The sequence below is a fragment of the Linepithema humile genome, chromosome 2 (genome assembly GCF_040581485.1).
Source record: "Linepithema humile isolate Giens D197 chromosome 2, Lhum_UNIL_v1.0, whole genome shotgun sequence".
NCBI classification, from domain to species: Eukaryota; Metazoa; Arthropoda; class Insecta; order Hymenoptera; family Formicidae; genus Linepithema; species Linepithema humile.
Genome location: NC_090129.1, coordinates 2,327,923 through 2,348,656, shown reverse-complemented (window position 1 = coordinate 2,348,656; position 20,734 = coordinate 2,327,923). Strand labels below are relative to the sequence as shown.

Below are 20,734 nucleotides of genomic sequence, written 5' to 3'. Positions count from 1 at the left end.
CGAATGAGTCGAGTTACTTATGCAAAACGCTGGATGACTCGTCGGCGTGCTGAGAAGGCGGCCGCGGAGCAGAGTCTCGTAGAAAGAGAAAGAAAGAAAGAGAGAGCGAGAGTGAGAGTATGAAGGTGTCGGTATCGAGGTCAAACGCCTGGCAAAGTAGACGTGCAACTCGTTCACATTTGCCTCCTTGCGTTTTAGTATATCGAGACCCACTGAACTGCTCGTACATCGACGACCAGGTCGATCGATATTCGCGCCTGTATTATTTCGGCGAACCGTAGAGTCGCGTTGACCCATTACTGACGCATTACGAATTTACCACGCGATTAAAAATCTTTCTTTTTGTTTCGTTTTTCAATAATACTATTCCGAACAAATTTTTTTAGAATACATCTTCCGTAAACTGTTAAACTGTCAGTTTTGAACTTATTGCTAAAATTAATTCGGAGCTGTCAGTTTGTTTTACGTATATATATTAAAACGCAAATATCTTCTCATATTACGCTCAATTTTCTCGACTGAGAAATCGAAATGATACCGACGTAATTATTGCCATTCAATTAGGATCTGTATCGAGTCATTAATGAAATAGAGAATATATTATAGATTAAACGATTATAGATTAAACTGCCATTACGGAATTGTAATTGCGATGTGGTGCGTCCCATTTCGAGAGATATCGATTAACATTTCGCGCCCATCAGACAGACGCGTTAATGGTCTCGATCACGCGCATAATCACGACGTATACACATCGCGTATTCGCGTGTTGCTTGCCATAAAAATGATACGTTTCGCGTACACAATTGTTTTCAGTCGACCAGGTGACGACTCCAATTTTACGCGAATTACACATCGATAACAAAAAAAATCTGTGGTTTCTTTGTATTCAACTGCATTCGATCAGATTTAACATTCTCTTTTTAAAGATGATAAAAATAAATAAATTTATATGTCTTACAAAAATTAAAAAATGTGAGAAACAAATAAAGCATGCGAATTTAGAGTAACATACAAAAATAATTTTTGATGTAAATAACATTTCTTTATATTTTTAAAAATGTTTAAGGGAAAATTAAATTTTCAAAAGAAACTAGATAATACATATGCAATTTTTAAAGTGATTTTCAGAATCCACACGCGAAAGGCAGTACGAATTTATAACTGTTATAACCTTCCTAAAATGTGTTGAATAATGCTATGTGCGCAAATATGCGTCATACGATTCGGCGTCAGACAATATTTCGTAAGGTATACAACGGCTACTTTACATTATTAGCTTTAATTAGAATTTAAAATTAAATTCCTTAATATTAAAGCCTTATCTTGAATACATTACAAAACGAAAATGTAGGAGTAGGTAATCAATATCTTTATTATTCTATATATATAAGGATTATCTTTTATCAAGAGACACGATATCTCGCGCCAAGTTCATATCTTTACAATAAACGCACGCGACATGGGTAATTTTTTTACAAAAGTTTATTCACCGACAATCTTGATTTCAATATACATACATTAGAGAAAATGGAGTCTTGGATCATCTGCATTTTAAACCAGTTGGGGGCCGTCTAGGGGGAAATATATCGCAGCAACTAAAAGCTATGTCAACCCCATGTTTAAAGTATAAGTTTGAAACGGAGTGACTCAGAAATTCACTGCACAATATTTCAAAGGTCATTGGTAATCGGTAATGACCTTTCATTTCATTTTACTTATATATTTACCGTGACACATCATTAGTTTCACCATTTCAGCTTAGTTAAATCCTCATTTGTAGAAGCAAATCTCAACTATTTATGAGATAAACCGTAGAATTTTATCTTAACTGTATCTTGATTACATAGCTGAACCTACGCTATACAAACCTACGTTAAATAACCCAGATAAGCAGTGAACCCGAAAAGAAGTCTAATGGAAACAACGTTTAATTATATGCTATCGTGGCGTAGCAAAAGGATTATCTGGAAAGTCTTTCTCCAAGTTTTATCGACTAAAAGAAAATTCGTATTATTCGTTGGTTATCGACATTTTTTTGAAAATGCAGTCGTAAATGCTAGACGTTAGCCTGCTAGTTTGCTTTATCAGCTTTAGAATCTTTGGTCTCGGTATAGTGGATTTATCTTCAGCCGTTTGTTAAGTTGAGATATTTTAGATTTTTCAAAACGCGTGAACAATGTTGCGCATATAAAAGCTGTGAATAAAGTGTGAAATACAATCCGTCCCACGCCTTCGTCTTCATGCCTCGGACTCGAGTTCAAGAACCTCGATGGAATTTTGTAACGTCTCGGTAGACCGACGAATTTCGGGCAACCGGGAATAGCAGGTAGGCGAATTCGGTGGGATGAAACCGCTGGAGTCGAGTCGCGCGCAGGGAAATTCGAGATATCCGCGCGTCAGTACGTCGGACGAACGATCTCGCTTACGGGAACGATGCGGTCGATTGAATACACAAGGTGATTGACCAACTTTGCGATTATGTCTCTCGTATAGTCAAAATTTTCAATTAATTAATTCGAAAACGATTTCTGTTCGTCTAACAACTTTTTATAACTTTTTAATTATAGATGTGTAAAAACGACGGAATTTCTGCAAACAATAAATCACCGAGTGTTGATATAAAAACATTCTATGCAACAAAATCTCATTCTTTTTTCATAAATGGAATTTTAATTCAAGCTACAATAATGAAAATAGATAGTAGTTGAAGATTGAGAAATTATAAAGTAGCGTGACTTTTAATTTTAGAGTAATTGGACAAGATTAATCAAAGAATTTCATCGAGTGCCGATTTTCATTTAAAACAGAATACTTTAGACATCCAATATTGAAGGTCGTAAAATCGTAAAAAAAGACTAGTCTTAATTTTTTTAATAATAAATAATCGTACAACAATCGTAGAATTTCGCTGAGCGCAAATTTGAGAACACACTGTACACGTGCCAGGTGCGCACGGGGCTCCAATCGTGATGCCTGGTTGATGGGGCACGAATACTTTGCCGACATGTTACTGACCTATCCTCGCCGGGTGCTGCACAAGTAGGGTTCATTTGCGGTGGTCACGTGCGGTGTCGTGGATCTCGTTATGAGAATAGCTTAAGCATGAACTTACATAATTACCGCGGACTGATTGCTAGGCTGTTTCTCCGATATAATGATGAAGTAAGATTACTCGACGTTTGGTGTAACAATTGTTATTATAAGTAATAAAAAATAAATTATACAGTAATATATTTCTTCGTTCACATATTTCAGTCATTAAAATGTTTGTCTTGCCTTTCTTTTCCTTTTTTTCGAAAGAGAAAGATAATGCATTCTTAATTATATGAACAAACACGTGAGTCACTGTAGATCGTTAAATTTGTAATAACCATTCATCATTCGATTTATTTATATAATAGTATTATTAATGGATGTAATATTGTTTATTTATAAAGGAGTTGTTTTGATAGTTACGAGAAAGAAAGAATAGAAATTAAAGCGAGATAACTCGAAATGTCGATCGTAAATGCAGCGCGATAATCCCACACGTCAATTAGCATGCACAAATTTTCATTTCGTTCGTTCGTTAATAAAAAATTCATCGTTGAGTGGCATTTTTTTTAGTTTGACGTATGGACTACTTGTTGCGCATCTATCTTCGATTTCCGAGCTTAATGACTTTTCAATTAATCGCTCGATATTAGAAATTCGCACAGATTTTTCTTTCCCGCGTAACACGTTTGAAGCAAAAAATTGCAATTTGCGACTTCCACTCGATTCGATTCAAGAGTCGATCGAAATTAATTACAGACGATATAACTTTGAACACAGAAGGCAGTGATCGTAAAGCGTGCGTTCAATATCGGGAAAATTCATTATCTTACAGCACATACGATTCACCGGTTGTCGGGCGCGGGAGAAGGTATCTGCGTTTGATGCGGGCTTTATTGCGAGAACGATAAACATCGTGATTCAGAGCCGATGTGCCGGGTGCACTATTATAGAGTGCACACGTTAAGCTTTGCGCGCCGATGGGCGAAGGGAGAGAACGGCTTAATGGAAGAAACAAAGCGCGACGCGCCGTTATAGGAAGTTATTATACATCCCGCCGCCTCACCCCGCCATTCTCTTTCCACCGTATATTTAGCATGACCAACTGGCGCAACCGTGGCCGTCGGCGATACACTCGATTTGGCATTCAGCCACCATTCCCACGCGCGCGATGACGTCGCAAGGCTGCGTTATCTAACGCAATGCTGACGTGCCGCATGCTACCTTTTGTTCCTGTTTTACGTGAATGCGCGCACGTTGCGCTTTTACGTTACGCTTAACATTGTTCCGTGAGCGACCCGAGGCTATGGCGTTTTACGTCAACGGATTGCGTTGGTACTGCAACACATCATTCGAAATGCTCGGCACCGTTACTTTGAAAGACGCAAACTTTATTGTGAAATTCTTTTGTGATATCAGGTTGATCCGATATACAACAGGCGTGTTTGCAGAGTTAAAACAGTAAGAAAAGTGATTAATTGAATAATTCGATCGAGAATCAGAAAAAAAATCATAAATAATTAACAGAGTTGAAGTTTCAAGAATAAATATGTATATCGCTTACTTCTGCTGGTACCCATTTCGCGCGGGACATCAATCGCACTATCCGATTTTCCAACGTGAGAAGCAAAGCAGGGTATATTTTTCGTCAAAGGGAAGGAAAGATACAAGTGAGAAAGACCCGCGGTTTCGCGAATTGCAGCGCGCAGACGGGAGAACGACGAAGGAAGGCGCGAGATCGCGTACTTCTGCGGGAAAGCGGATGCTGATCGCGTAGCGTAGCTTGGCAACAACGCGTCTCGTGATCCCGTCTCTCTTTCTCCCTCCCTCTCGCCTCTCTTTCTCTCACCGCACTCAGGCAACGCTGCAATGCCCGCCCGTCGCAACGATGCACGGCCACGGTACACGCGTGGATCGCTGCGTGCACGTAAACGTGTCGTCGCGCCGTTACAGGACCCGTGGAAGGGAAGGAAAGGCGGAGAACGGAGTCGAGAGTGGGATCGCCGCGACGGAGGACGGTAGGGATACACGGGGAAGATTGCATAGGAGGAGAAAAGGGGAAAGCGTCTGCGGATACGTAGCAGAATGAGCGAGACGGGATCCTTATGCGGGACGACGGCTCACGCAGGGATGAAAGGACGATCTCTCTCTCCCTCTCTCTCTTTCTGCGTCGCGCTAGTCGCGAATCAGGTGCTCCCGCGTCGCCGCCAAGGCTACCGTCGCCGAGAACTACTCGCGGCGTTTTCAAGCTGGGAAACTCGCCGCGCGCACGTGCTCTCGGTCTAAATTAACCGCGTCCGGCGTCGCAGGTCGGTTTTTCTCCGCGGGCGGTGTTTTAAACGATCGCGATTTACAGTCTGCGTATGCGTTATTGATTGATAATATTCATCGTTTACGGCGTAGTTTGCACGTTTAAAGCTGTTAGACGGATAATTACAATATTCATGTTTCGCAATTTATATGAAGAGAACGAGAGACGTTTTTTTAAAATTGTTTTTCGAGCTACATTTGAGGTTCCCGCTTTGTTGCGTTTAGACGCATTCGGACAATTTGCATTTTGTGAACGATGTTTTTGTCGCTTTCGAATTTTAACGAAAATACGGGTTAATGGCGTAAGACAGTTTGTTCATTTGTTACCACAGTTGTTTTAACTGAAAGTGCTCTTCGAAACTCGCTGAACACTTTCACAGATTGCGAAAGATTCGAATAGAGGCCACGGAGTGCGATTTGGGTCATGACCTACATTCTGTACTCCCTCTCTACTTGTACAACATCGCTTGTCTCCTCTCTCTCTCTCTCTCTTTCTGTTTCTCTATCCTTATCTCGGTTTACCTGTCTCCGTCCGCTTCTCATTCCATCCTATAACGTCTACTCATATTAACTCGACGTCGTATGTTGTAATAATCGCGCACGACCACGACCTTACGCGTCGCGCTTAACGACCGCTGTACATGTCGGAATGTAAATGATCATTAATTTACGATATTTATCTTTAACCGTTATCACCTTGTAACGAAATTAAATATCTTTTCGCTACGTTAACATCTTCATCTTGATGTGACAAGAAATTTGCGAAATACGGCGCCGTGAACTTGAAATACCGTCATCGCGACTTGAATTATTATACGTCGCGAATGATTTCAGAAAATGGATTTATTTTCTTTCTAGCTTGAAGACATATTGTTATATCGAATCTTCCGTCTTTCAACTAGGGCTTTATTTAATACAGTTCACTTTGTGAAGAAACTTTTGACAACAAATACGTAGAAATTTTTCTGATAATACATAAATGTAAAATAAGGAATCGTCTATTTTGATTTTCGGAGACATTTTCCTTTCGAGCGAACGTTACAATTCAGGCGTGACGCTTTTATTACGTGAAACAGCAACTGTATCACTCTTATGTCTCAATTTTTCAACACTCTTAGAAAATACTGGACCGATGGCTGGCTGACATTAGATACTCTGAAATGCATGTACCGCTCCACTTGCACGAAATTGATTTCGGAGATCATTTTACTGCACAAAGGATATTGCGATTGTCAGTCAACGGGCGTTTGTCATCTTCGCGGAAAATCAATTTCGGAGCGCAGAAATGAGTTTACCGTTGCCCGTGTGAGAATATCCGAGCAGACACTATTGTCGCATCTTACGTGAACGAGAGATACGGCGCCGCGAGCCGGAGCGGCGCGACGTTACTGATATTTTATTCCACTTTCTTTTATACATCGCCGTCTCCGTCGTACATCGTCTCGGAAACAGCGCTGTGAAAATCTCGAAATTGCTCACTTCCGCGACGGTCGTTTTAAAATTACAAAACGCCGTGAGTAAAGTTTCTGCTACTACGCTCGGTGGATGTTGACTCGGTTAACATTGCATTACATTCGCCGGGGAAAAAATGGAGCGAGCGAAGGTTCGCTCTCTGTGTAAGATTGCTGACTATTTCGATGTGGCGATGAGCTGCGCGATTCGCTCGACGGTCCACGAAATTGCGAGATTGCGCACGTTTATTGAATGTCGAGCATTTTTGATAATGACGTTGCCGTCCTGTATTAAAGATCGGACACGGTAGCGCCGACAGTGATCGTCCATTTCGACTGATCGAGAAATGAGATTAGGTCGGTAAATTCGATCCCCCGGCAACCCGACATTTGAATAGACAACGAGGTACTTATGCACACGTGAAATAATCGGCTCGCAAATTTCAGATGAAATAATCGGGAATGCGCGCGCGCACCCCGTAATCGCTCAGATCGCCGCAGATACAACGGTATGAGATACCTGTTATTTTTAGATCTTCTTTTTTCTAAAATACCACATGTGCGTCAGACTTATTATAGGCCACATGCGTGGCTCTTCTTATAAATACTAAATATATAGGTGTACTCGCAAAATAATCCCTCCTCGTTCGTGGAATCGCGCGAGATCCGCAGGAAGACTCCGAGATTCGCGGAGATCGAAATTTAGTCGTCGCGCGCTCTTCGATCGCTCTCGTTCCCTTGTCGTTCGCGCGAGGCCGCGTGCAGATTTGGCGGTAACGAGTAAACACTATAACTTACCGGTACGCCGGAAACTTTCTCGCGACGGTCGAACGCGGGACGTGGATGGAGGAAGAGGGGGAAGATTCGCGACACGAGCGGGAGATAGACGTAAGAGCGCGGGAGGTCGAGCGTCGTCGTTGTGTAGGGGGTTGCGAGGGGCAGAGAGAAGAAGGAGCGGTGCAGATGCAGAGATGGTAAGGGGTTGCGAGGGGAAGAGTGCGCTATCGGCGAGAGCTTCGACCACAATCAGCAGCTCGGCGGCGCTCAGTTCGTGTCGGATCTCCGTCGCAGTCGGTTCGCAAACACGGTTCTGCCGCGCTGTGCTCCATTTTCACTCTCTCTCTTTCTCTTTCTCTCTCTCTTTACCTTTCTGTCTCCGTTTTTCCCCCCCCCGCCGTTCCCTCCACTCTCTACCACCCCGGTGATCCGTCCGCCACCTGCCCGCTCTCCCTCCTCAAACGACATTGAGTTCCGCCCAGTGGGAAGCTTTTCCCCGAACAAGGCGCGTCCTCAACCCTTATCGTTTGATACTTCGTTTTATGTGCGTGAAGTGTACTTCGCCGATCGAAAAGTGCGAACGAAATCGCAGAAGAATCCCTCGAACGTGTGCGTGCCTATCTTTTTCTATCGCATGCGTGCGTGATACGCTGTTATTCGCGCTGCTGTTATCGTCGTTCGAAACACGAGGACGCGAGCACGAAGGCGCAAGAGGGAGAAGAAGCGATTCGGTATTCGTCGCGTGTAATCGCCTCCTTATCCGGTCGATAAATACATTATCAAGATATATTAATTACACAGATACGCACGTCGTCGTTAACAAAGCGGTATCTCCGCTTCACGGATTGTGCGCGAGCGTCAAGTGTACGCGCGTTCGGCCGACAGCAAATCTTCGATTTACGCGAAGACGAACGTCACGCGCTCCGTGCGATAAGTGTCGTGAAACCTGGCAAAGCTGACTCGGCGCGTCCTTAACGAGAGATTAGCGGCTTACCGTGACTTGGCTCGTTTAGACGAGAGCGCGCGAAATGAGGAATACAGCCGTTTCCGACATTCACGCGTTATTGTTTTCTATTTACACGATCGGCCGGGGAGATTTCACGTGACAGGAAACGTCACGGATGCTATCTTGATGAATCATCGACGACTTAAGATTTCGTTGATCCTCGTCGCATTATGCGTTTGACGGGATTGTCAACGCAAGTTAACCGACGCGATTCGCATAGCAATCGTAATAAGGCTAAGGGATATCCGTGCCTCTAAAGACAGCCGCATCTACCTGACGCGAAGCAACGCGTTCCATTGCGTCTGAATCATCGCTGATTCTCGGCAAGGTTACCTCCGTTATTCCGAAACGAAAGTTCGATTCAATTCGAATTTGATGAACACGCTGGTCACAAAAATATACATAGCTATTTAACAAGCGATAACGCGAATTGGATTAAATTAAGCCTAAGCAGACCATGCATTTTAGTTGGTGAATTATTAAAAATGCGCGTTGCGCATTCTGTAGTATATTTTCAATAACGTATTAATTTGCTCGCAATCTAGCGTGAAAAGACACTCGGCGTGCAGTAGGTTTTGAATTGATTCGATACAGAGTGTACTGCGAGCACTCGTGAAAATGACTGAATGAAGAAAATTCAAACGAATTCCGATTGTCGATTCGACGACAAGCTGCAAAATCGAGCGTCGCGGTAACGAATGAATCGAGAACGCGCGCGGGGTTTGAGCGACGCGCACTTGTTTTACGTAATGAAAGCGCGTTTGTCGGCAGTACGAGCGCACTCGTCCTCTCGCTTGCGCGCGCGTGCGTTGCGTGTAATCTATCCGTCGTCGGGCCTCGCGCGTCGCTGTGCGCTCCGCCGGCGGGGTGTCGGTGGGAGGTAAAGGGAAGGTCTTCGATCATCAGCATTACTGGTCTCCCTCGTGCGTTCTCGTGTCTTTTCGGATCAGCGCGGCGGCGATCGGCTGCTTTCGTGCACCGCCGCCAGTCTCGCTCCAGCTCGCGCGCGCTACGGACGTTCTTTGTGTTTCGAACGGCCTTCTCCGCGATTTCCACGGAATCGGCAGTAATAGCGCGAAACAGAGGAGATCCAACTATCTATTTATCTGCGACGTGTTTCTGTGCTTTCCAGAGTGAGGAGTTTCGCCGTGTGACCGTCGCGGCTGCCGTTGTTCCCGTGGATCTCCGTCAAGTGGTGGTACGTCGCATACTTCGTACCTCACCGTCGGCAGTGCACGCTTCTTGGATACGCGGCCACGCATGGACAAGCAACGGCGACGCGGCACTGCCCAATGATGGCCGTGCCGGGCATTACCGTTGACGTAGTGATGTATTATTAGTGGTGCGCGTCGCGGGAAAGTGCTGTGTGCCGTCGTCTCGCTCGTGCCCGCCGCGCTCTCTCTCTCTTTCTCTCTCTCTCTCTCCCTCTCTCTCTCTCTCTGTCTCTCTGTCTCTCTGCTCACTGCAGTCCGTATCTCGGCTCCGGTAATAGCGCGGAGTGTGCCCCTCGTCGTCGGAAATCAGTGATCACGGCAAAGGGAAGGCACGATACGTACCGCGTTACACGTATTTCGCTCCCGCCGCCCGCCTACGAGTTTACGCAGTGAGAGTTTCATATCAGTGCACGACAGTTTTGTTCTTTGCTCTGTGTGGATTATCATATTGGATATATACTGCGCTCCGTCGCCAGACAGCCCACGTCGCAGATCGCAGCCGGGAGATCGACAATCCGGTGAGTGTACGCTTGTTACATTGCACTCGCTCCTTTCTTTCATCGCGAGATCGATGCGAGATCCCAAAACGCGCGGCTGTACGTCGCGCGCCGTCGCGCTTATCGCTCTCGATCGGCTGCCATCTTGTTATTTGTAGTCGTCGCGACACTCCGCGACTTTGTTTATCGCGTAGAATTGCATCTGCTCGCATATTAAAACCGGTAATTTCAGTGAATCGCGAGACCTCCGCGTTAATAACACGCGAAAATGAGCTATGCGCACGTTCGCGAAAATTGCAGTGAAGTGTCCGCCCGATAATTAATGAAAGTTACGGTTATCGAATTCGTATCCATTTCGTACACGCAAGCGGCATTACATTTTCCCGGTCCTCGATCGCGCGCAAAGCTCGATAAATTTGGGGTTTGGGCTGATAAGATGTTTCCAAGTTTCGAAGTCGAGCGAGATTAAGCACCCAATATCAGCGTTCATCCGACGGGAGAGCGAGTGGCGCGTTGTTTGTTTACAGACGATTCCGAGAAGAGCAGAGAGCAGCGAGGCTTTTTTAACCTTCGCGTGCTCTCTCCGCGGCGCGACGCGCACTTCGAAGAAAATAAAAGCTCGTCGACGACCGTGTAAACATTCCCGAGTGTGAGCGTGGAGTACGAACGGAGCGTCGCGCGCTCTTTAGCGGCGCTTTACGTGGAATTACGTCTTGTTAACGCGAATCACTTTGCAATAAAATTGCGCGGGTGCATGTCAGTGACGATCCCGTTTTATCATCGCGGTAACTTGTTTACCTGAAAAAATTGCATACTTATATATAAATCATTTATGACGAGACCAGAAAAATTCTCGCAACGATCTCGCGTTATAATTGCGATTCTCTGATTTCCATTCTACATATATGAATCGAATCATTTGGCGACAAAAAGCTAAACACTTGCGGCAATTTTTTGCGTTAATTACGTTAAGCTTTGTATAAATTATTCGATAAAAGTCCCAGACTGGGATTTTGTGTTATAAAACTGTCGACAACGGTAATGCGCGAAATTACGAAAGTCAAGTCGACGGCGGTCGCGCCGCGTCATGAAAAATATTTGCGCTTATCGAATTAAGTTTTATTCGCGGGCGATCGATGGTGAGAAGTTAACGACCGGCACGTGGAACTTTTTTTTTATTTTTCTCGGCGAGCTTGTCGATATGCATATGCGTGAAAGTCTGGTTTTCGCGTGCACGCAGCTGATTAATCGAAAATTGCAATTACAAATCGATTTTCTTAATATTAATGTGGGAAATAAGAAACGTCTGTTGTGATTAACTGAAGTACGATCCGTAGTTAGTTTTCGAACGTTATTGCCTTTTTATTTTGCGAAACAGTTTACTTCTGTGCAATCATTGTGACAGGTATATAAATCAAGGAGGGTGATGTAGCTTTTTACTTTTCGGAGAGATTAATCGTAAAAGTATAACGTTTTTTAGTTTAATAATAAATTATTCGCTTTTTCTATCGCGCGATAATTTTCTGTTTTCTAAAATGCATGAATTCATTCATAAACAATACGATGGAAAAACTTTATTGAGGATAAACGTTATCGAACTTTATATAATTTTTTAAGATTTTTTGAAACTGTAAAAGAAATATAAAGAGAGAGAGAGAGAGAGAGAGAGAGAGAGAGAGAGAGAGAGAGAGAAATCAGTTTGTCTTTCTGATTAAAGAAATTAATAGAATCATGAATGTACGTTATCGATTTCTACGAATCGCAGATTTGGTATATGGTCCGTGACTATTTCCGACGGGCTTCCTGAATTATTCACGAACCCGTCATAAAAACCGGCAAATCGCGAATTCTGTTCGGGCGAAGTCAAGAGCCGCGTATTTCATCCGCGGGAAAAGATGGAGTAATCCGTGAAATCGTATTCTTCGAAAGCGCGTATATCGCGGATGGAAATATTTTAGACGCGTTCGAGGAGAAAGCGATTCACAAAGCAACGCCGGGACTGCGACGTCGCTTAGTTACGGTATAGCTTCGCGTTCTCTTCGCCGCGAACGATATTATTTCTGGCACAGCACCAGCCAGCGACACCGATCGATCTCGTCCTCGAACGGGCGATCGCGAACGTCATCGTCGTCGTGTGTGTACGTATATGTGTGCCCGTCGCAATCGATCGCGAGTGAGCGCGTATCCGCCGTCCTTTTGGCGATGGGCGGGCAGGGGGTGAAGGGGGGGGGAGGGGGAAGATAAGCGCGAAACACGTTTACCGAGAGCCCGGAAATAATTACCGCTAAGCAGAGCCGAGTCGTCGGCAAATTGAATTGGCTTCGAGTGCCGGCACACAGTTCTCTCTTGGCTGCCATCGTCGTCGGCGGCCAGTCTTCAAGATATATCCGAGAGAAGATCTCGTCGTAAATTCTCCTCTCGCGACTCCGGTTTGCCAATGTTTGCAAACAAACTCGGCAGCATCCGCATCGCGTCGAACGCTGCGATTTTGCATTCCGATGCCTTCCACGCCTGGCTTGTCGTCGCCGATTTGCCTCGTTCGCACGTGTTCGTCCTCGAACTGTGATTTCTATATACGATAAAAGTGATTGCGTATGATCGTTTGCTAGATCTGATTTTCCGACGTCGCGTAATTCTCGCGAAAGAAAATCTTTACGAAATTCTTATTATATTTTGCCTGATTAAAAGAGAAAGAGATTTTTGAGAGAGAGAGAGAAATATTTAAAAAAATATTTAACGTATAACTTCTTTCTCGTAGTAATATTTATTATATTACATTGTTTGCTTACACGCATTGTTAAATGGAATATATTATTTGATTGCGACAAATGGGAATTGCAGTTAAAATCGTTAACGTGTGTACATATATAAAATAATTGGTACGCAAAGAGGTATATGAATAATCACGCTCATTAAATCACTGTTATCGCTTTAATAACAATGGCAAATGAGAGGAATATACCGCATAAGCGCATGTAATACGGTAAATAAGTCATACATGGCATATGGAATAACAAGATGAATATTCAATTAGCGAAAAACTCTCTTGCCGTTAAAAGCGGAATAATAACGAATATAATGAATTAATACTAGGAAACTTACTCCGACGACATATTTTGCCGTCACTTGAGTACACTCAGTGACTACGTAGCGTAACCCCGAATAATTCGATTACTATCAAGTAATTTATGCAAAGCAGCTTGCTAAACGAAGCGAATAGCGAACTTTTCGACGGCAGAATTATTTCTCCCTTTCAAAAGACCATTTTATTACCCGCCGACTGCATCGTTGCCGCGTCGACATCTTCGCAACTTTACCGAGTTGTTCGGCGAAACTTTTTCTCGCTCTGTCAGAATTATTATTATCCCGAGAATTACCTGTATACTCTTTAAAAACCGTACTTCTATCACAAGAAGACACACGCATTTGTTACGACTCAACAAAATTCCACCAGAGTCAGCTGATACGAAGTTGAAGAATGTAAGTCGCGAGCATTAGCATCGCTATTTGACAAATTTATATTTACGGTCCCAGTAGTGTAAAATGTTTCCAAATAAGCAGCTTCAATAAAAAAACTTGAGTCTGGCGTATATATTCGCGTATTATTTTTCATTAGCACGCTCTTTTTAATTCTCGCATTTTCTATCTTTGACACGCCACTCCATGTTGTTGTTATATCGCTATCCATTATTTCTGGAATGGATTATCATTGAATCCGCGCGTGGTCACAATACAACACTTGAAGTTCCGTGCCGCTTCGCGTGAAAGCGGCCGGGCTTGCGCGGCACACGTGTGCGATTTCTCCTCGCTGTTGCACGCACATTCTTTCACGATCCATCGACGCGGGCTCGTCCACTGGCCGACATCCAGTTTTCGGCCGTGTTCTGCAGTCGTCATTGAGATTAGAAACGGAAGTTCTATTAACGGCGAGAGACACTGCGCGCGCGGTCTCTTTTATCTCTAAATCTTTCTAAATATCTGGCTAAACATAGAAAGCTAATATTGGAACTTTCATAAATATATTTTCTTAAATATATGTACATCTATTGAAAATAGAAAATAGAAAAATAGAAAGAGATGGAATACAATTAAGAGGCGCTTTCAATTAGTTAAGAGATTTATTTTTCCTCTACAGAATATCGTATCGAGAAATCAAATATTTGTGAGCGACGCAACTCGATATTGTGCTAGCCTCGTATGTCCTACCAGTTTACCGATAAGTTTTATAGGTCAGTCCGTTCCCGACCACGATTTCCTGGACTTAGTTGGCGAAGTCACGGTATCGGGCCGAAATTTCTCCAACTCGGAATTTCCACGGCACTCGCTGCGTGATCCGTTAGATGCGTTAATGAGATACGCGCGGATAAGCTGCGACCCACATACACCGCGCGTGAATTTGGACGAAGGGAAAGTCGTCGTCTGTTTACACGCGATCGATCGTAAACGAAGGAACTGATTATTAGTAGTTGTCTCTATAATTTGTGGACAGTTTGCAGTATCGTAGGTAATTAGGAAGTGTAAAATTGCGAGAATTCCAAAGAGCATGCTAATGAATAGTACGTAAATATGTACATTAGCATACTTATATCGTTATTTTTTGGATTGCTGTCATTTTGAAGCAGCATGACTTATTAAGATCAACGGGAATAATCGCTATAATGACGCTATAATGACACTAACACGATATGAATGGCAATATTAATTCTATCATCGCAAAATGTTATGTTATGAATTTGGTTATTGCACAAATTGTGTTCCGCCAATCTAAATTCTATTGCAGTTTTGATGATAGCGTTTCATAATTATTAATCAAGAGAGAGAGAGAGAGAAAGAGAGAGTCACGGTTTTTATTTCGTCTAATTAAAGTTTCAGGATCGAAATTGCGAATTTGGTTACAAGATAAGCCGGGATTTCGTTGGTTAATAAAGTTGCACGAAAGCTTCGAAGTGCCGGCGGAGAAACATTACTTTTTTTTCTCTCTCTCTCTTTCTCTCTCCTCCCCCTCCTCCCCCCTTCTTTTGACGGTAACCTTGAATAGTTGTCGGGTTCTCGAAGGTTATTTGATCGGTTCGGCGTAAATGAATCCAAGCTAATCCGCCTGAAGCCAATATAAACGGCTCTCCCTCGACGTCGTTCGAAATTGAAAAATGTTTTGCTTTATGCAATGCTTTATGCATTTTTCAAGATTATTATGTAAATTTAAAAATTTCTAATGTAGTTTTCGGTATTAGCACGAGACGTAATGTTTTTGGATTTAAAGTACTGAAATATATTTGAATAGGAAACAGATGTTTTGTTACTGTCATGAAAATCGAATTTATAATGGTCTGTGTTATAAAAGGAAAACGATTAACTTGAGTGGTCAGTAAAAGGACTAATGATGTTTCTGTTAAAAGCCGGATTTATAACACGATCCGTTCCGTCTTCTCCGTTTCTCGTTTCCGGTTATTACGTGAGAAAGTCGGGCAAGAAAAGTCCGACTTGCTTCGTGGTGGTCTCGGAGGAAAGAGCGAGGAGATTCACCTCCCGGTGAACGGATCCGGTTCAAAAGAATTCGCTTCGTATACTCTGCACAAATCTCTTGACGTTCGTAACTCTCTAACGTACAGTTCAATCCCGATAATTTAAAATAATCGACGAATATCCGTGTTCCGCGAATACCGGCGTTATTGAAGTATTGCGACGTAATTGCGTTTAAAGTAGACAGAATTAGATTATTGTAGGAAATTAATTCTTGAAGACTAATTTAATTCGATATGTATGTACAAGATCGTATAAATTATATTTCCTTATTATTTTATTATAGTTGATTAATTTTTTATTCTACAATTGATTTTTCTATCGAGATAATTATTTCAAAGATAATTTCACATTATTTAATCCTATCTCATATATACTTCATACGGAGATGTTAAAAACGTTTTTATATAATCTGAAAATTGTTCCGAAAATTTAATTTAATTTTTTCACGTTTTAACCATCTATTTGGCGGTCTCGCGCAATAATTTACAAATTGTCAGGCAGATACACCGCAGTTCAATTTCGCAGTTGTTCGAAGCAATGGAAGTTCGGATTACTGCGTGGTTACACCGTATGAAATCCGATCCAACTTGCAGGCAGCAGAACCAGCACGCTCCATTCGCTCCTAAAATACCGCGGCTTTGTCACGACAGCATTCTTTAAAGTGTTTTCGCAGCGCGACCGAAAAAATGTTTTAGAGAATAGCGCGCAATTAATTCGATACAGATATGTAGTTTGCCGGTATCTGAGCGAATCTGCAGTATCGGATTTACGCGGCGTACGACAGAAATATTGACGACGTGCGATATTTTGGCTTTGCCCGTGCGCAAAACTCATGCTAGGCGACAACATCACTAAAACGACACTGGTATTGACGTAACGCATATCGTAACAACATAATTGCATGTTACACAATAATAAAATGTAGCATATAAATCCGATACGTCTTCCTAGATCATGAATTTTCATTTCGCGTTCTTATTTCGTGATTCACGATCTTCAACCGTTAATTATTGCAATCTTCAACTTGTTTCATCGTTAAATATAATTAAATGGAGAGGGAGAGAAAATTATTCGTGTAAGACATATCCGATTTCACGCGATAAGTTGCAGTTTACGTCGCATCGTATTCGTGTATCAACGCGGAAAATGTAATGCAGATCAGTACGGTAGTCTTGAATGATGCCGAGATAATGGTGAAATAAGACGCGAGTATCCGAGCGATTCGAGATGGAGATGTCGAAGCGCGGGATTTATCGGTGTGCGGGTATGCGCGCGTGTCGCGTATATACATATGAATATAACGTGTGCGGCGCCCCCCGGAGCCGTCCTCGGGATGCTTGACGTTGAACAATGCTCTCCCCGGCTAGGAGCCACCTTGATATATTCGTAGTCTATCGTCGGAGGATGACGCTGAAGAATCCCTCCGTTTTATCGCGAGTGCACGGAGTACGAGACCTTGCTCGAGCAGTAAAAGCATACTTCGTGATTTTTATGCGTTATACGTTATCTGTATATAGCGAAACATTTATATATTATATATAACATTTACATAATACAAATATATTACATTATACTTTCATATCATACTTTTCTATAGGACACAAGTTTCTCCGGGACATCCTTTACATACATTCCTGATAGATTTTCCATATTAGAAAGCGTAGAGAGTAAAATCGTAAATGTTTATTCAACTCAATACGTCGAAAACATCTTTTTTCATTATTACTCGAAATGCGAATCTGAGAACGTCTTCTAACTTTTTACTCGACAATTTTCCGAGAAAACGTTGAAATTGCGGAATAGACAATGTCGCCTTGAGGCGACTGTTTTTGCGAGCGCGGTAAATGAGTGCTCTTATCAAACTCACGGTATCGTTATCGAGAGCCGAGATGCAGGTGGTTAGAAATGGAGACGAGGTATTTAGATATTTCCGGCGCGCGTAATCCCACGTGTCGGACGGCTGCAAGGGTGTTGCCCACGTTGTGTACGGGTCAGTGTATTATCGAGGGCGGGTAGGTTGGTAGGGATTGCTGTTGTAATAAAGGATCCGACGACCCCAGACAATCTCCCCGTTGCGCATTCCGAAAAAGGGATCCTGCGCCTGTGCAAGGGTGTAGCACCGCATTCCCGTACTAGTCGCCTTGGAATCGCGCCGGATCTTTCTCCGGAAGGAAAAAAATTTAGGGAAGCGACAAACAACGCTCGGCGAATAGACGCTGCTCTGCAATTCTAGTAGCGTTACCTTGGAATTACTATTACTTGTAACGTTGAAAGTGCTTAAATAGCGGATTCCGCTTTAAGATAATTGCCGAAGGTTTCTGAAATATTGAGATGGCGTATTTAATTGCTGATTACAACCGATGATGTAATTCACTCAGTGGTGTAATTATTTTAATAATTTTAGCCGAAATTACACTTAAATGGTGGAGCTTTGCTTTCGGCATAATTACTGGGTATTATCGAGTGTTATAACGCTTGAAATATTTGCCTTGCTCTGGAATTATAATGCACGCGATATCTAAAAAGTAGGGTATTAATTACGGCAAAAAGGTTATCGCGCTTCACAGCGCGATATAGCCCGGGCGATAGTCATTGCCATACGCCGTCGTGAATATGAATGCGACTATTCTCGGTCACGCATGGCGACGCCTTTGCCTTCGAGCTATTTCTAGTCGTACGGTGACGCGAACGCTCTCTTCCACGCCGGCGAGGGCGAATGGCTGCGTCGTGTTCGCTTTACGAATTTTGTAACACGGATTCTCACGTATTCCACGCATAGAACGCTACTTTTGTACAGTGATACGTCGACCGCAAGTAGTTTCACACGATTCTTTTTTTTCATTGCGTTCCATTTTCTCCGCGAACTTTAATATCGTTGATTAAAGCATCCGGACACTTTTTTTTTTTTCATCGTAACCGTTTGGAGATCATCATGCGGCTGTTCTAAATTCCGGTCAGAACAGGACAAAAAATTTCTTTTCTACTCGCCGGTGCGGAATCGATCGCGGGTATCACTCGGATTGAGGGGTCGAAGTTGGGAGCGAAGGCGGTGGTATCAGATGGTGGGAAGAAGGTAAAGAATATGGGGATTAACAAGGACGATAGCAGGTATTGGGAAGATTGATAGGTTTCGGAAGATCGCGAATAGGAAGCAGAGAAACAGGAAAGCTAAGAAAAATAGAACGGTTTATTTATAGTACTGAAAAAATGGAACACTCAGCACGTTTATTCTTGGAATATTTATATAGCAAAATAATGATCTCTATAATTATAGAACAGCATTTCCTGGAGTAATCGCTTCGCTATTTGTTCTATTTCTAATCTAAGCGTCGATGGCGAAATATCTACAGCGTGTTATTGCGGAGCTAAATATATTGCCGAGTAGAATCAACCAGCGCGACGTATCATAATTTTATCTCGCTAACGATGACGCGGCTAAATGACACATTTCGGGTAAATATGCGCGCTAGAAGTATGTAATATCTTCTCAAATACACACGCACGCCGCACACGTTCGCGCATGTATACACAAATGTCGGACGACGCACAGACACACGGATCGCGCGGTTCTCGCTTACCGAGCATCGTCGTATTTCGTGGTATGAACCTCGTTGTCCTCGCTCGTCCACAGTTTGTTTTCCGGTTTAACGAGCAGTCCTTGCCACACGATCGCGTCCTTTGAGCCTCCGCTTCCCTTTCCCCTCCTTTCGCTCCTCTTTCTCCGGGCGCATCTCGTTTATCTGCTTCCTCTCTCTCTCTTTCTCTCTTTTACTCTCTCTCTCTCTCTCTCTCTCTCTCTCTCTCCACATGCAATTGCTTTAAGAGCTACGTGTATGTCTGACGTTTTCTTTCAAATGGCTTTTCCCGGGGGAAGCCTTAAGTAGTAGCGTGCTATTGATTTAATGTTATTTCGCGCGAGCAACGCACAGCATCGAAACATTTCTGTAAAGTGTTAATAAATAAACGCGCCTTTCTCGGTCGCTAGATTTATGCGGTTTAATTTGTTGAAAGAAGTTAGATAGTATAGAAAATATAAGATTCGATACTTTTATGAAAAATAAATTGACTGAAAATTCTTACTCTACGTGAAGTCTGAGAAACGAATCTTAAATCATTATTGCTAATTACAATCTCATATCACGCTTAAATTTAAGGCAACGGTATTAAGTTCCCAATGTTGTTTAAAATAAAACTATTCTCATACGTAATAAAAATTTTCGCATATGTCCGACGAATTTTTATTTACCATTAGAGACCATCGCGTCGCGCTAAGACAAATGTGCTTTCGCGCATTTTATTTTTGTACAAACGACTTTCAATCGTAATCTAAATCGTTTTAAAAAAGCATTCAGTTTAATCCGATTGCGCACATACGAGGATTTACGTACAGTCGATCGAGATTCGTTATCTATAACCCTGATAATTGTGTCCCGTTTTTTTTTTTTTTTTTTTTTTTTGCGCAACGTTTTTCGCGTTATTGGTATTCGGTCGCTTTCTCGTGTAATGTAATATATAATGGTAGCCGGCGCGCTTTAATTAGCGTCGTAACTTCGGGGGCGTATCCATTTGCATTAATTTTTTTTCCTCTCTCTTCCTCTCTCTCTCTCTCTCTCTCTCTCTCTCTCTCTCTCTCTCTCTCGCTCGCCGCTCTGATTTCCCGTTTCAATTCGCGATATCTTTTGTCGCCAGCCGGCGCTCGAACTTCGCGAGCAATTATATCACGATACGGTAAAATCGCAATAATTTTAATTAATTCTTTTAGTGAATAGATTTATGTCGATTAATTTTTTGGAAACGTCTTTCCGCGAAAAATATTCGCTCGAAACATTATTATTCCAGGAAATGGAGCGGGATATGAAGCAGAGGATTCGTTTTTACAATTTTATTCTATATTTCTCTATTGTTTTAAATTGGCGGGTT

The 20,734-nt window shown here is 42.7% G+C and overlaps 1 protein-coding gene across 6 annotated transcripts in view; it reads left to right on the top strand.

The window, feature by feature from the left end:
* The window catches only part of LOC105677561 (platelet binding protein GspB), a 176,133-nt gene that overhangs the window by 9,846 nt on the left and 145,553 nt on the right, over positions 1–20,734 (top strand). For 3 of the 6 annotated variants that reach the window (XR_010888727.1, XM_067350362.1, XM_012376268.2), the window contains exon 4: positions 9,713–10,312. The exons of 1 other annotated variant lie outside the window; for it this stretch is intronic. The gene's annotated coding sequence lies outside the window, so the exon portion shown is untranslated. Of the gene's footprint in view, positions 1–7,628; positions 8,184–8,233; positions 10,313–20,734 lie in introns of those variants that run through there. 2 more of the 6 variants (XM_067350364.1, XM_067350363.1) reach the window with 2 other exon arrangements.